The following is an 18,351-nucleotide window of genomic DNA, read 5'->3' as shown; positions in this document are numbered from 1 at the left end:
ACAGAATCTGTAAAAGCATATTTCAAAGTGATTGCAAAAGTGTCACAACATACTAGAAAAAACTGGAATGATGATTGGAGTGAATGGTTTAGTAATCTATTTACAGGATGGACAGGAAAAATCACTGTATTTTTAATTTATTTTATTGTTATTGTAATGCTTGGTTGCATATTATTTATATGTATTAAAGTCTGCTTAGCAAAATCTAGTCAAGTTACTGTTGTTAATTGTCATAATGAAAAAGTATTATCAAATAATGCTGAATGTATTTCCCTAGTTTAAAATAAAAAAAGAGGGAATTGTTAGAGTGTGCTCAACAATATACTAAGGTTGAAAGTAACTTTGCTACAAATATGCAACATAAATAAGGTATAAGATAAAGGCTTGCTTAAATGTAGAAATAGAGTTTAGCAATATGTGATTAGTATCCATACCAAATGACTGTGATTGCTGAATGGACATCTTCCCTTACAGACTTAAAAACAGGATGTATGCATTTCATTGTCAGTGAGAGCAAAAATGTAATATCTGCTTTTTTAAAGACACTGTTACAATGTGTTTCCTTAAAAAAACATGCTTTTCTGCACTTATCAGCATTTGCACAAGAACAGATGTTCTTATACAAAGATCCAAATAGAATACTAAAGACAAAAACAGCATGTTCACACTGTCAGAAAAGCTGGCTTCTTATAAATTCAGCAAAATTGTGACAGGACATTGTTAAACAAGATAATATTATTAAGTCAGCATTTGCATCAGCATATTGTTTCTACAGGATGAGCAAGTCTCTAAAATAGAATGCCAAGAGGAAATGTATATGTGTGTGCATGACTAAAATTGTATATAATGATCTGTATTAATCCAGTTATGTTAGGGGTATTGGTAGGGACACATTTGTCCCAAGGTAAATGTTATAACATCCATGCTGACTGAGAAGTAAAGTAGAACAATAACTAAAAGCTGTAACATTAGTATGTGTGGTTTGTTATAAAAAGCTATTTGTTACTGCTCTGAGTTGGGTGCTGCAAAGTGTATTCTTTTATCAGTGTACATTCTGCAAGCTTCTCTGTGCAACAAGACTGTAAATGCAACTATAACCAGACTTTGATTTCAGCAGAATCCAGCCAGCAAGACTGAGTGTCTTAAGAAGACTTCAAATCCATCACAGTAAGCAACACCATATAATTTTTAAATAGGTAGATAGAAAATGCTATAATGTGTACCTAGTAATGTGGTATAAATATGTATTACAACTATGTATATAAGAGGCTAGTTTGCTACAGCAAAACAATTAAGTTTATTCCTCAACTGGAAGTTCAGAGAGGATGACATCTGGAGCATACCTAGAAGGCACTAGAAGCAATGAATGGGACAGCTCAACTGGAGCTAACTTGTGAAATTCTGTGAATAATAGTCTGGAGTTTAGATCTGGATTTGGTGCCTAAGTGAAAACTACAGTCTGGATTTTTTTAAGACAGATGGTACTTGGAAAGGAAGTGAGAAGCTATAATACTGTTTGATGGACAGATATCCAAATGTACTGTTTTATTTTTAAGCTAAGTAAGCCATTCAATTTTTTTATTATTTTCCTCTGACCTTACAAAAAATAAACCAGATTCTATGGGAGTCCTGCCTCTGTTCTCTCCTTGGACTTAGTGCTATGTACATGACCTGTTGGCCAGAAACGTATCATTTTTCAGCCCTACAGTACCTCTGCAGTTAATGCAGTCCAGTCTTGGGGGGATAGTAATTCCCTAAAGCACTATAACTGCTATGTTCCTGGCATGGTTTCCTGGTGATCCTCAGCCATGGAAGAGTTATTAGATAGGCTCATATATTCACATGTGAGGAATTAACCAAGCAAATTGATATAGCTAAAGCAACACTTCTTTGTACTGGGCCAAACTATCTACCAGCCTGAAAACTGTGCCTGCCATGAAGATACTAATCAGGGAGGATAAATAAGAGTGCTTCATGATGTCATTTGCATGTTATGTCACCACCAAGATATGGGATGGTGCATATTGGACAAAAACTCAAAATATATCTGGACCTGGAAGGAACTGATTATTACGCTTGTCTCATAGTCAAAATAAAGACATTTTGATCAGGGTTTGTATAACCCCAATTACAAACAATGACATTTTATAACTGGATTTTTGATGTGGATAAACCATTAAGTGCTCAGATGCATGATTGCATGGCATGATATAAAGCATATTTTAAAGCTTTAGCTTGAACCTGATAGTAAATATAAAGACAAAATATTACAAATGTTAGCAGTGGCAAGGTTTAAAAAAGCATTGCTTTGTAACATAAGAAAATGGGTAGTACACAGTGCTGCCAGGAACTCTGATTAACTAGTTAATGGTACAATGTTTAAAACCAATTAGTCTTCTCAAACATTTGACTATTGTAAGAAATTAATCATCTTCTATAAAACAGAATGTAGCAAGTGAGTTTACTTGTTGCAAATACAGGGAAGGGTAATGTTAAATTCTGTGCTACTTATACTGAAGAAAATAGTACTAGGGGAAATGTAGAAACTGAATTTAAATCATTATGCTACAACCTGAATATGCATAACCCATCATTGTTCCTTTGTCAGGTTGAAACACTGTGGCACATCTAGCCCCAGAAAATAAAACTGTCACTCAAGCCTATAGCACCATTTTTGTGTACTATCTGTTCACACTCCTAGATTCTTGTGGCATCCAGACTTTTTTTTAGGCCTGACTTCTTTAATTAGCTAATAATACCCAGTAATATTAGAAAGTGTAAAGATGAATATTAACAAAATGACAGTAATTTTTTTATGTAGAATGTCCTGCAGTAAAGAAATGAATCAGTTAATTTGTCCCTTATTCATATTTTCATACTCATGTTAATGTTTTCGTAGCTGGGAGCCCTACATGTTACTGAGGGGTATGGTGTGAAATTCCATGGCAGGATTCAGGAAAATTCATTGTCAGTGTACATTTATATCACATTATACCTTAGATATTGCTAACTGTATTTTAGTAATTATGAAAATGAACAATATTTCTATATGTATTAGTATTTAAAAAAACAAATCACTTACAAACTGTTTCAGGGCATCAGGTGAAACTTTCAATGTGCTTGAAAACAGTCTTTGATATTCACACTATATGCTGTGCATCTTCAGCAATATCCAGTGTTATATATATTTCTAATTATACAATTACAGATTTTCATATTTCTGTAAATATCTCAATAAACATGAACTCCTATATCATTGTAGCAGCAATAAAAATGCAGTCCTAGAGGAATTTGAAACCTTATGTCTGGTTAACAAAAATGTTTTAACAATATATGTTTCTAAGCTATGACAGTTTATTTGTGAAAGTTTAACAACAATATAATGTGGTGTTTATGGGCATTACAATATATTATTGCATTTATGGAAATACTTTGAAGCAGTAACTATTATCATTGTAAAATACTTACTAATCACATTCCTATTTCTATAGCATGAAGCGTGCATGTGGCACGTGAAAGCGCTCATCTTTTGGTTTTATCGGTAAATAAAATTTGGATTATACTGCAACAAGGACATTGATTCTTTTCATGGTGACTTCAACAGTTTATTTTGCATCATTATTTCTATAGTTTTAATAGCTTTTATTGTTCACAAAATATTTGCATTTCTTTATCTGATGCTTTTTTAAGTTTATTTTTCAGAAAATGCGCTGGAATGTGAGATATGTATAGGCTGTGAGAGGTGTAACATTCCACACAACGTGGCCGTTAATGAGTTAAGCACCTAGCTAGTGTTAATAAATAATACAGCAGCTCTATTCAAAGGGCTAAATTGTTTCCTCTCACAGCTAGTGCTAAATACCATTACCTTCAAATTGCTAAATGATAGCTGCCTGCCCCCAGCTGACAGGCTTTCAGTACAAGTGTCCTCTTGCTCTATGCCTTCCAACCCCTCTCTCATGTTAAAGCAATCTTGCTTCTGCTCTGTCAAGGCATAAGAGACAAAATTATTCTGAAAACTTGCCCCTTCCCACTTGGAATAGGCTACCCAAACAAATTACTATTTTGGACAATCTCAGTCCCTTCATGAAAAACTGAAGGGACACCTGGCTAATGAATTCAAATATTCATGCTTCATAAATTCTGGCTAATTCTGAACCTATTTATCTGGTTTGAGTTAATATCAGTACACCTGTATCAGATATTACTATTATACATGATTTGGGCTGTCTACTGAAATTTGGTGTAAAATATTTATATAGCATATATAGTATCAGTGATGAGGCAGTGGTTTAATTGTTTGTATGCAATCATGTCTGTATTCTTTTACTGGAGTCTATTGATGTAGCTGTTTTTGCAGTGTATTCTTATCTTTGCATTAACATTTGTCTTACATAGTGACTGAAAAAAGGTCTTGCACCAGCCATCCCACCTAGTTAACAAATAATAAATAGTAATAAAGATTGCTGCACTGAACAGAGGAAATTATATCGTGAACTGATTTATCAGTGGGATGGACTGAATTAGTTTGAAGTTAAATTGTGGAGATGCTATGACTCGAGGGGGGGGGGGTCAGGTGACATGCCCTATATTTTCACATTTGCATCTGCTCTGTTTAAATAGGACGTTTTTTGAAGAGGGTTCTAAAGTTGTTGCAGTTAGAAAAGTGTGTCTGGCTGGGAATAGTTCCTACAGTAGTTTGAGTATAAGAACTCAGAAGTGGAGTATTGTTTTGAAGTGTAGAGAACTGCACTTAACATGGATTGGATTTGAGGGTTATAGTATGGGATATATGCAAGCAGTTAGTTACAACTGGAATGGGATGTCCTGGTGGAAAACTTTAACCGTAAGTATGTGTAGAAGGAGATCAGCTGTTTGTTTCACATGTATCCATTGAGTCTTTGAGACTGGAAGTGATGCTGTTAGTGAGGGGATTTGACTATGAATGGGCAAATGTTATTAGAGATGGTCTGAATGCTTATGATATTTTTCTTTACATATCAGCAGATAAAGATAATCCATATTCTGACTGAGCCAAAAGGATGCCTTTTTGTATAGCTGCTCTGGCTGGTGGTGAGAGAAAATGAGATAGCTGTTAAGCCCAGAACAGTAGATAATTTATTTCTAGTGAGACTGTGTGTTTAGAAGTTTCAGAATTGGTCCAGCCATATTCTGAGACATGGAAGTTATTTTAATTATCTCATTATTTTATAGGTTCATAGGTAGGTACTAGGCTATCAGCCCGAGGGCCTACATAAGCCTAGCCAACAAGGTTCCCTGGCTTACGCCACCCAAGAAAGTTATTTCCCTGTGCCACTGTCGAGCAGAATATACAACCAAACACCCTAATACTGGGTGATTTGAACTATCCTGCCATTAACTGGGAAAACTACTCGTGTACCAACACCTTTGCCCAATGGTTCTTTGAATTTATAAATTCCAAGCCCTGGATCAACTAATCCATAGTCCCACCAGGGGCTCCAATATCCTAGACCTGGTAATTACCAACATGGGAAATTGATGCTCCACACCCCTGGTTGGTCAGGTCAGACCATAAGCTAATCACCCTTAACATCCACATCCCACCCCCACCACCCAGTAAGGAAACCTCCATAAAAATCTTCTCCAAAGTCAACTTCATGCTACTCAACTCAGAAGTTACAAACTTCATGACACCCATGCAGATGGGAACTGAAAGTTCGACTGCTGAGTCTAAGGCACTGTACGAGCAAATCCACTCATGCATGAATTGTGCCATCCCAAGTAGAACCAAGATGTACTCCTCCAAAAAAAGGAAGCCAATCTGGTGGTCCCCTGCCATAAACAAACTTTACAACAAAAGGAAGAAACTGTTGCAGAAAAGAGGAAAATCCAAGGATTTAAAAAAACTCCCTTACCAGCCTCAGTAAGAAGCTGAGATCCCTCATAAAATCCTCCAAAGCTAGTTACGAAAATAAAATTGCTAAAGATTCCAAAGACAACCACAAGGCATTCTATAACTATGTCAAGAATCTAAATGGCAATGCTCAGATCTGCTCTGAGCTACAACAGAATGGCATTAAATATACTGATCCCAAGGATATTGCCAATATCCTGGCAGATCGATTCAGTGCCAACTTCACCCCCCTCTCACCCTCTAAATGGCCCATCTCAATACTGGAAGATTGCCAAATTTTGGTAATAATGGCCACACAGGTAAAAAACGCACTCTCCAAAACTAAGAGTACAGCATCCATGGGAGCAGATGACATCCCGGGCTGTGTACTACATGAACTACAACATGAACTGGCACCTCACCTAAGTGTCACATTTAATCATACCCTCACCTCAGGCTTCATGCCCTCTGAGTGGCACACAGCTACAGTTATCCCACTCCACAAGGGGAGATCCACCTTGGATCCCGGGAACTAACACCCCATCAGTCTGACAAGCCTGATCTGAAAGGCCATGGAACGTATTATCATGGAACTTATAAACAAAGACATTGGCAACCTTAAAACACTGGACCCCACACAGTTTGGATTCGTGAAGGGCCAATCTTGTCTCCTAAACCTGAGTGACTTCTTTGAATCAGTCTCCAGAGCCGTGGATGAGGGTAAGGCAGTCCACACAGCCTATCTGGACCTCGCCAAGGCCTTTGACACCATCTCCCACTCTGGAATCATAGATAAACTTACTAAGCTGGGAATTAATCCCTACATCACTTGATGGGTTGCCAACTGACTTACTGACAGAACACACACTGTAAAAGTAGCTGACTCCAAATCCAGCTCCAGACAAGTGACAAGTGGAGTACCTCAGGGTTCAGTCCTGGGACCTCTCTTGTTTGGCATCTACTTCTCTGAAGTGTAGGCCAACACTAAGGGACTTTGGCTAACAAAGTTCGCAGATGACTGCAAATTGGGAGCCATTATTGAATCCCCAAATGATGTCAATACTCTACAAAAGGGCCTTACAGAAACAGATGCTTGGTGCCAGAGCCACGGGCTCAAGCTCAATGCCAGGAAATGTATAGTTATCCCCTTTGGGAAAAAACATGTTCCCATGAATTACCACATAGGTAGCAGTACACTAAACACCAAAAGTGTGATAAGAGACTTAGGGACACAGGTGGACAGTGGTCTCACCTTCAATAACTACATCGCCACAATAGTCAGGAAATCCTTCTATATGGCACACCTCATCACTAAGGGCTTTTCATCCAGAAAAAAGGAGGTCATTGTCCCACTGTATTCATCCCTCATTAGACCCATTATAGAATACAACGCTCCATTTAGTATGTATCTCTCAAGACATCTGCAACAACTGGAAAGGCCGCAGAAATACCTCACTAAAAGAATCCCAGGCCTAAAGCAGATGCCCTATGCTGACCACCTTAAAAAAATCCAGCTATACTCTGTCACATATTGTCTACTCCGAGGCAATCTCTGCTTAACATACACGGCCATGTCAAACCTAGAGCTGTTGGACATGCTACGCTTAAAGAAATTCCAATCCCTTAAAGCTACACGCTCCATGGATTTAAACCTTGTCATCACAATAAACAAAACATGCTGGAGGGATAGGTTCCTGACCCAGAAACACCCCAGACTCTGGAATAGACTGCCCATATATGTCAAGCAGAGCACCTCTTTGGCCCTCTTCAAAAGGAACCTTGATGACTGGATGGGAGAAAGGAAATTCACCCCAGGGATCATGTCAGTCACCCTGCTAGACAGGGGTCCAGGGAAGTAAATAGTGTGGGAAGAAATAGCCAGGGAATTGTTATGGCTAGGCTTGTAGAGGCCCTAGGGCTGATAGCCTATTACCAACCTATGAACCTATGAACCTCTTTTTTCCTGGATGAGAACCCTTTTATGATGAGGTGTGCCACGTAGAAGGACTTCTTGACTACTGTGGTGATGTGACTATCAAAGGACAGACTACTGTCCAACTGGGTCCCACGGTCTGTTATTGCACATTCGGTGTTAAGTAGACTGCTGTCTATGTAGTAGTTCATGGGTGCAGAGTTTTTACCAAAGGGGATGACAATGCACTTTTTGGCATTGAGCTTGAGGCCATGGTTCTGACACCAGGCATCTGTCTCAGCGAGGCCCTTCTGTAGGATTTCCATATCATTTGGGGACTCGACTATGCCTCCTAGTTTGCAGTCATCTGTGAACTTCATTAGCCAGAGGCCTTCTGTGTTAGCCTGTACTTCAGAGAAGTAGATACCAAACAGGAGAGGTCCCAGGACTGAACCCTGTGGTACTCAACTTGCCACTGGTTTGAAGTCAGATTTGGAGTGTGCAACTTTTACAGTGTGGGTTCTGTCAGTGAGCCAGTTGGCAACCCATCTTGTGACATAGGGATTTATACCTAGTTTAGTGAGTTTATCTATAATTCCAGAATGGGGGATGGTGTTGAAAGCCTTGGCGAGGTCAAGATAGGCTGTGTGAACCACCTTACCCTCATCTACGGCTTTGGTGACTGCCTCAAAGAAGTCGATCAGGTTCAGGAGGCATGATCTGCTTTTCACAAACCCAAACTGGGTGGGATCCAGAGTTTGGAGGTTACCAATGTCTTTGTTTATGAGTTCCATGATGATACGTTCCATGGCCTTGCAGATCAGGCTTGTCAGGCTAATAGGGCGATAGTTCCTGAGATCAGTGGTGGCTCCCCCTTTGTGGAGTGGGATAACTGCTGCTGTACGTCACTCATTGGGCACAAAGCCTGATGTGAGGCTATGACTGAACATGGTGCTTAGGTGGGGAGCCAATTTGTTCTAAAGTTCATGTAAAATGCAGCCTGGGATGTTGTCCGGTCCCATGGATGCTGTGTTTTTGGCTTTAGAGAGTGCAGCTTTTACCTGCGTAGTTGTGATTATAGGGACTCTGCATTCTTCCTGTATAGATATGGGCCCTTTAGGGGGTGGAGGGGTAAAGTTAGCCCTGAACCTGTTTGCTAGGATGTTGGCAATATCATTTGGTTCTGTAATTTTCATGCCACTGTGCTGTAACTAAGAGCAGATCTGGGCATTGCCATTGAGATTCTTGATATAGCTATAGAATGCTATGTGGTTGTCCTTAGAATCAGTGGCAATTTTGTTTTTGTAGCTAGCTTTGGAGGATCTTATAAGGGATCTCAGCTTCTTGCTGAGGCTGACCAGGGAACTCCTCCACTCATGGGATTTTACTCTCTTTTGCAACAATTTCTTCCTTCTGTTGTACAGTTTGTTTATGGCAGGGGACCACCAGATTGGCTTTCTTTTTTTGGAATATAGTGTCTTGGTTCTGTTTGGGATAGCACAATCCATGCACTCGTTTAAGTGCTTATAGAGTGCATTTGTGTAGGATTCAGCAGTCGTAACTGTATTGTCCATCTGCATGCGTGTAATGAAGTTCACCACTTCTGTCTTAAGAAGCATGAAGTTAGCTTTGGAGAAATTTTTTACCATGGTTTACTTAAAGGGGGGGGTGGGGACAGGATGTGGATATCAAGGTTGATTAGCTTATGGTCAGATCAGACCAATGAGGAGTTGACTTCAGGTGTGGAACACCAGTCACTCATGCTGGTAATGACTAGGTCTAGGATATTGTTGCCTCTGGTGGGGATGTGGATACGTTGATCCAGGGCACTGGAGTTTATGAATTCCAGAAAGCGCTGTTTGAAGGAGTTGGTATATGAGTAGTTTTCCCAGTTAATACTGGGGTAGTTGAAATCGCCCATTATTAGGGTGTTAGGTTGAACCCTAATATTTTCCACTACATCAAGAAAAGAGGAGTGTGAATCCTGGGGCATCGTGGGGGATCTGTAGCAAGCTACAATTTGGATTGCAGTTTTGCCAAGAGTTAGTTGCACTTGGATAACCTCGGATGCATTATGCTGAGCAACTAGCCTGGAGGTGTGGATATCCTTAATGAATATGGACACACCTCCGCCTTTAGTGTTCCGATCCAGGTTACATGGCCAAAACGTGTGGTATGAGTTATAGCCTGGTAGTGCAGGGGTGCTCTCTGGAGTCTTGAACCAGGTCTCAGTCACTGCACAGATATCGATGTTCTCAATTTTAAGGAGTGCCTTGAGTGAGTGCATTTTGAGATTTAGACTTCTAGCACTGAGTAGCATTACCCACAGTTTTTGCTTGCCTGTTCCTGTTACAGTGGTGAATTTGTCATTTGAACCTTGCCTATAAATGGCACTATAGGGGAGGCAAGAGCCTTATCCAGTATCCGGAATCCTAGGGGTGACAGGTGCAGGCCATCTCTGGCAAAGCATCGTGGTCTGTCGTCCATGTCATCCCAAGCAGACAGATACTGGTTCGCCTTAGAATGACACCAGAAGCTTAGCCAATTGTTAAGTCAATCATTTTGTCCTTGTACTGCGGTATCATTCTGGGTGATGGAAGAATGCTTCACAGGGCTAGGGTCATACCTGCCTGGGCTACAAGATCAGAGAGCTCTTCCATGTCTCTTTTCATGTAGTCCAGGGAGGTATGTCTCAGGTCATTCACACCAACATGGACAATGACAGAGTCATATTTGTACTTGTTGTGGAGTGACCTGAGTGCATGGGTTATGTGGCGGATCCTGGCACCCGACAGGCAGCTGACAGTAACCTTCTCCTTGTTTAGCCTGGTGAGTGGGACATCAGTGTGCCTGACTATAGAGTCACCTATGACTAGTGTGTTGGATACATTGTTTTGCCTTATTGGCTGTGGCTGAGTGGCACACTAAGTCTGTGGGCTATGTGTCTATTGGGCTATGTGGCCATTAGTCTTTGACCAGGGGGGATTTAGGGCTTATAGCTAATTTTTGGTGTGTCCTAATGATCACTCTGGGATGGAACATTCTATTAACCAGAAAGTCTTTGAAGCAGTAGTCTTTGGGGTTGATTCCAGTGTCTGTTGGGAGCAAATGTAAGCTAGTGTGATCCATCATTTCAAAGACTTGTGTGTGGTTAATAAATGGGGTACCTGTTAGGTTGCTTTTATTCATGCTGGAGATGTTGTATCCATGCTGGAAAAAATGCCATCTGTCAAGGTCTACAGTGTAGTCATTATGCTTATTCATGAAAAGAAAATATGCTGTTGATGACAGATCAGGTGTCATTTTTGCTGGTAGTATGTGAAATCTTGTCAAACTGTTTTTGCTAGGATTTTACCCAAAGTTTGTGGAAATAAAATTATGAGATGATTAATGGCTGAAATTGAGTTTGTTGCTTGAGGACTAGTGCAACTATTGCTGATTTCCAAACTGTTGGCATGGTGTTAGAGGTGAGGCAGAAATTATATATATTTTGAAGAAGGATAGTGATGAAGTCCCTGCAGTAGTATATAAACCAAGGCATAGGTTGTCAGAAGCTTGTAGGTGAGTCTGTTGGGATGATCTCTAATGGAGTAGAGATCTGATGACATTTGATCTTTGAAAAGTAGAAGGGGAGAAGATATTCAGAAGGCAGGGTGATGTTTGGTGGTGTGTTGAAGGGGAGGATGGTGGAATAGGAAGGGTGGAGAATTCCTTAAGATGCCATCAGGTGATAAAGAATGGTGTCAGACACAGAGTTATCTCTTGTGGAAGATCCACCAGTAAGTTTGTTGGCTACCCACTAGAATTGCTTTAGGAAGTACAGAAGATAGGCTTGCTTGGTGGTAAGGTATTTGGATTTGTGTCTCCATATAGTCAGTTTTATGATGTTATACAGGTTGATGAAGTGGTTTGCTTTTGTTGGGGTTGGTTTTGATTCCATTCTGGCTAGGCCTAATTTCTTACTTCCATGAAAGATTTTACCTGGATGATGTGGTCATTTATTTATTTATTTAACATTTGTTAACCAGGAAAGTCTGACTGGGATAGAGCCCATTTTCAGTGGGGGCCTGGGGAGAAATGCTCCAGGGCATTCATTTAGAGGACCTGGAGTCACACTTACTTAATGCACAGGCTGTGTTAAGATACATAAGACAGGCAAGACTGACTGTCAGTGGTAACAACAGTCAACTGGAAATTGATGGTACCTTATTAAAAGAGTGACAGTAAGACTGCAAGTAGAAGAAAATAGAGATCATTAGAATGGCTGGTACACCACATTATATGATAGGTGATAGCTTTTCTTCCACTACTACAGTCTGCACTCATTTGTTAAGTACTGATTGCCCATTGATGACAGTATATTTAATGGACTAAAAAGAATATAATATTCTGAACATGTGCTAGAGATTCCTGATTTTACAAAAGAGTTTACCATATGTATTGACACATAAGATGTAGCATTAGGGACAAGTCTATCTCAATATATTCAAGGTGAGGAACACACTGTATGATACATCAGTAGGATATTTAATAATGCAGAGAGAAGACACTCAACCATTGAAAGACGATGTCTAGCAGCAGGGTGGGCATACTATGCCCTAAAGTACTATTTGTTAGGTATTCACTGGAATTTGATCACTGATCATGCCCCATTGCAAAGGTTAAGTAGGCATACTGAAGCCAATATGAAGTTGTCCAGGTGGAAACGATCACACCAATCCTTTCAATATCCATCGATCTACAGAGTCTACCTAGTAAATCAAAATGAAGATGGGTTGTCAAGGGTCTAAAATCCATCCATCTTTGTGAGTATCAAATCCCTGGTTTATGTTGGAAGAGGGTAGTTGTAACATGTTGGTTCTGGAAAAGAGGTACTGTGTCTTTAAAATGTATGTTACAGTGTTAGCAAGAATGCTCTTACAGTTAGTTAGATAGCATTCTGTATTAGCAAACTAGCAATGAGCTGCTAACTGAACATTACTGCTGTATATGTAACATAGTTGGGTGTAACAGAAAAAGCAGGAAGAATCTCAACTTGAGGTAAAGCATAGGAGAGCTAGAGCTTGGCTGAGAGACTCTGGGAGCATGGCAGGTGAGCCCATTTGTAGCAAAATTGTGTAATTATTCTAGAAAGTAGCAGCTGTTTTAAAGCTATGATTGAGGCCAAGCTGCACAATACTATACTTTTTATGTTGTGAAAGACTGTAACACTGGCAAAGTATCTAAAGGTCTTTTTATGCTTTTTTCTGTTTTACACAAGTCCTGATTCCAGTGTCAAATTAGGGGATGAAAAAGTGTGTGTGTGTGTGTGTGTGTGTGTGTGTGTGTGTGTGTGTGTGTGTGTGTGTGTGTGTGTGTGTGTGTGTGTCTGTATGTGTGTTAAGGGGTCTGGGTAGGGGCTGTGGTGTGTGTATGCGAGGCGAATGTACCTTGTGTGGTGGTGTTTTGTGTGTGTTTGTATGTAGTGCGACCTCTGTGTGAGAATATTTAAGTAAGAGGGTGTTAGGGTCGCAGCCCCCTACATGGGGTGGGGTGCATGGAGGTTTGTCCCACTGGTTTCATGTAGTATAAAGATCGTGTGTGTCTTTGTGGAAAATGGTGTGTTTGTGTGTGTCTGTTTGTGTGTGTGTGTGTGTGTGTGTGTGTGTGTGTGTGTGTGTGTGTGTGTGTGTGTGTGTGTGTGTGTGTGTATGTGTGTGTGTGTGTGTGTGTGTCCGTAGACAGATAGATATGTAGGTAGATAGGTAGAAATTACATGTGTATATGCACTTGTGTGGGTGTGTGAATTTTTCTATGTGTGAATTTAGATAGATATATAGTATGTGTATTTGTTTGTATGTGTATATAACATTCACATTTATTTTTACATTTCAAAATGTTTTTTTACATTGAGTTTTTTGCATTGTTGTTTTTTTTTTTTTTTTTTTTTCTTTTGTTTGTTTTTCATCTTTAATCATATAATCATATAGTATTATAATATATATATATATATATATATATATATATATATATATATATATATATATATATATATATATATATATATATTATATATATATATATATATATATATATATTCTATATATATATATAAGTATATTTTCATAGGTTCAGGTTTTCATAACTTTATACTAGCTAACTGCTAAGCTCAGCCCCAAGCCAAAGCTTATTGTGCCCTTATGTGTGCCCATTAGTTGTTTGTGCCTCTGTTGTGCAGTTGTGCCTCAGTGATGTAGTGACACAGAAACTTCATTTATCTCCCCATCCACCGTCAAGATTTCTCTTGAACAGAGCCAGTGAACAGAGCTCACATGGACATGGCTCGATTTTATTCCACAGCATTTGGGAGTCTGGGGTGATATCCTCTGTCTCAGCATGTCTATTTATATATCCCATAAAGGTTTAAGTCTCTTGCTCTAGTGGTTTTTGTGGATTTGATTTTTTGAGTTGGAGCACATCCATTAATTGGTTGGTGGGTTTGGCTTTGTATGTCAGGCCACCTCACCTTCTGAGCAGCACGGTGCAACTGTGAATAGAGTGAGTTTCTTCAGTCTGGCAGCATATGACAGGTTTTGGGAGTCCCTTTATCCTTTTGGTGAGGAACTTTTGGGGTCTCTCCAATTGCTGCAGGTGTTGGGTGAGATACATCCCGAATGGGGCATTGTACTCGATCATTGGTCTGATAAGAGAAGAGTACAGGGGAACAATGACCTCACTTGATCTGGATGTGAATCCCTTCATGATCAGGTGGGCAATGTAGAAGGTCTTTCAAACCACTTTAGCAATGTGAGCATCAAACGAGAGGCCACTGTCAACCTGGGTCCCCAGGTCCCTGATAACCTCTTCTGTGCTTAGTGGGTTGCCACCTATATGGTAGCTTGGGGTTACCTTGTTTTCCCCGAAGGGTATGACTATACACTTTTTTGCGTTTAACTTCAGGCCATGGCTCTGGCACCAGCTATCACTTTCCATGAGACCCCTCTGAAGGATGTCTGTGTCCGATGTACTATCCACTATGGCACCCAGTTTGCAGTCATCCGCAAACTTTGTCAGCCATAGTCCTCCTATGTTTGCCTGTACTTCTGAGAAGTGGAGGCCGAACAATAGGGGGCCAAGGACTGAGCCCTGTGGGACTCCACTTGTAACCGGCTTGGAGTCTGACATGGCTCCAGCAACTCTAACCCTGTGGGTTCTGTCCTTTAGCCAGTTTGCAACCCATCTTGTGATATATGGGTTTACATTTAAGCTGGTAAGTTTCTCTATAATACCGGAGTGGGGTATTGTGTCGAAAGCTTTTGCAAGGTCAAGGTAGGCTGTATGGACTGCCTTTCCCTCATCAATGGCCTTGGTGACTGTTTCAAAGAAGTCGACCAAGTTCAAAAGGCAAGATCTGCCCTTGACAAAGCCAAACTGGGTTGGGTCCAAGGTCTGCAAGTCCCCTATGTCCTTGTTTATGAGTTCCATTATGATCCTCTCCATAGCTTTGCAGACCAGGCTTGTTAAGCTTATGGGGCGGTAATTACCAGGGTCCGTGAGGCACCGCCTTTGTGGAGTGGGACCACAGTTGCCGTGACGCCACTCCTTGGGCACATATCCTGTGGTGAGGCTAAGATTAAACAGCTGCCTTATGTGCAGGTTTAGTTCTTCATTGAGTTCATGTAGCACACAGCCGGGGACCCCATCCAGTCCCATTGATGCTGTGTTTTTAGCTTTAGAGAGAGCAGCTTTCACCTGTGCATTTGAGATGTCTGGGAGGCTACTCTCAGTTGGGATAGTTATCTCTCCTTTTGGGAGGAGAGGGGTGAAGTTTGCGCTGAACCTGTCTGCCAGTATGTTGGCAATGTCTGTGGGTTCAGTAATTTTTGTATCATTTTGGACTAATTCTGGGCATATCTGGGAGTTTCCACCCAGGTTTCTGACATAGCTGAAGAAGGCCTTATGATTGTCTTTTGAATCTATGGCAATTTTTCTCTCAAAGTTGGCCTTGGATGATTTTATGAGGGATCGTAGTTTCTTGCTAGTGCTGATCAAAGATGCCTTCCCTTTTTGGGATTTTGCTCTATCATGTAATAGCTTTCTCCTCTTATTGTAAAGTTTGTTTATGGCTGGAGTCCACCAGACTGGACGTTTGCCCTTGGTGGAAAGAGTCTTGGTTTTATTTGGGATTGCCTGATCCATGCAGTCCTGAAGGTGTTCATAGAAGGCACTTGTAAGGGCATCCGCAGCTTGGGTTGTGGTTTCCATTGGCTCAGGGGCCTTGAAGGATACCACACCTGTCTTGAGTAGTGTGAAGTTTGCTTTAGAGAAGTTCTTCACTGTGGTCTTTTTTGTTTGGGGTGGGGGCGGGATGTGGATTTCTAGTGAGATTAGTTTATGATCTGATCTCACCAATGAGGGATATACTTCGTGTGGAGCATTTTGTCCCCATGTTCGTGATGATGAGATCTAGTATATTTTCTCCTCTTGTGGGGATGGTGACTAGTTGTTCCATGGCATTTGAATTTATGAACTCCAGGAACCTTTGGGCTAGAAAGTTTGGGCTTGAGTAATGTTCCCAGTCTATATTCGGGTAGTTGAAGTCACCCAATATGATGGCGTTTGGTGGTACATTTATACCCTCCAGTGTCTTCAGGAAGGCTGTGTGGGTTTCCTGAGTTTGAGAGGGTGGCCTGTAGCATGCTACAAATTGTAGAGCAGTTTTGCCTATGGTTAATTGCACCTGGATGGTTTCCGATGCTTCGTGCGTAGCCACCAACCTGGAGGTGTGGGTATCCTTGATGAATATGGATACACCCCCTCCTTTTGTGGTGTGGTCCAGGTTTTGGGGCCAGAACGCATGATATGAGATGAAACCTGATAGTGCCGGGGTGCTCTCAGGAGCCTTGAACCAAGTTTCAGTCACAGCACAGACATCGATGTTCTCCATACTGAGAAGGGCCTCGAGTGCATGCATTTTGAGATTTAGACTTCTGGCATTTAGCAGCATTACCCGTAGTTTCTTCACATTTTTGTTTTCTAGGGTGGTAGGTTTAGAATTTGAGCCTTGCCTAAAAAAGGCACTATGGGGGTGGCAAGAGCCTTAGCCAATATCCGGAATCCCAGGGGTGACAGGTGCAAGCCATCCCTTGCGAAGCAGCGTGGCTTGTCGAGCATGTCATCCCAGGCAGACAGGCACTGGATCCCCTTTGAATGACACCAGAAATTAAGCCAATTGTTAAAGCTGATCATCTTGTCACTATATTGTGGCATCATTCTTGGTGAAGGAAGGATACTGCTCAGGGTCAGGGTCATACCTGCCTGGGCTACATAATCAGAGAGCTCCTCTATGTCTCTTTTCATGTAGTCCAGGGGGTACGTCTCAGGTCGTTCACACCAGCATGGACAATGACTGTGTCATACTTGTACTTGCCGTGGAGTGACCTGAGTGCTTGTGTTATGTGGCGGATTCTAGCGCCCGATAGGCAGCTTACCGTGACCTTCTCCTTGTTCAGCTTGGTGAGTGGGACGTCAGTGTGTCTGACTATGGAGTCACCTATGACAAGTATGTTTGGTGTTGTATTTGGCCTTAAGGGCAGTCCACTACATATTACCGAAAGCTCACATTACTGAAGCCCATTTGACTGAGACCATGATAACGAAAGTTCATTTTACCGAAAGCCCATATGACCGAAAACTCATTTGACCGAAAACCAGCACTGACAGGTATATGCCCATTTCCCCACTGTAGCGCGACCCTGGAGTGAGAATATTAAGTTGGGGGGGTGTGGGGGTGCGTAGCCCCCCATAATTGCAGTTTATGTACTATTATATTAATGTGTACCCATTAAATATACATGAACACTTATAACATCAGTACAAGGTTATTGCAAAATGTGGGGGGCTATGCCCCCCACACCCCCAACTTGATATTCTCACTCCAGGGTCGCGCTACAGTGGGGAATTGGGCATATAGCTGCCAGTGCTGGTTTTCGGTCAAATGAGTTTTCGGTCATATGGGCTTTCGGTAAAATGGATTTTCGGTATTATGGTCTCAGTCATATGGGCTTCAGTCATATGAGCTTTCGGTAATATGTAGTGGACCCATATAAATATATATATATATATATATATATATATATATATATATATATATATATATATATATATACATATATATACGGATTCACTTCTGAAGCTCGAAATACTGAAATCTCGAGCCTAAAAAGACGAATCCACAGAATAGCGAAAGTTTAGAAGTGTGAAATTCAAAACCTCAAATATCGGAGGTTTTGAATTTTACACTTCTAAACTTCCTCTGTGGTTATATATTCAGGTAAGAGTGTATGTTAAGGGGTCTGGGTAGGGGCTGTGGTGTGTGTCTGTGTGTTTTGTTGCCGTGATGTATGTGTGCGAGGCGAATGTAGCTTGTGTGGTGGTGTTTTGTGTGTGTTTGTATGTAGTGCGACCTCTGTGTGAGAATATTTAAGTAAGAGGGTGTTGGGGGTGCAGCCCCCCACATGGGGGGTGCAGGGAGGTTTTTCCCCCTGGTTTCATGTAGTATAAAGATTGTGTGTGTCCTTGTGGA

Source organism: Protopterus annectens, chromosome 2.part1 (genome assembly GCF_019279795.1).
Source record: "Protopterus annectens isolate FY-2018-M chromosome 2.part1, PAN1.0, whole genome shotgun sequence".
Taxonomy (NCBI): Eukaryota; Metazoa; Chordata; order Ceratodontiformes; family Protopteridae; genus Protopterus; species Protopterus annectens.
The sequence above is the reverse complement of the archived record's forward strand: the minus strand, read 5'-3'. Positions refer to the sequence as shown.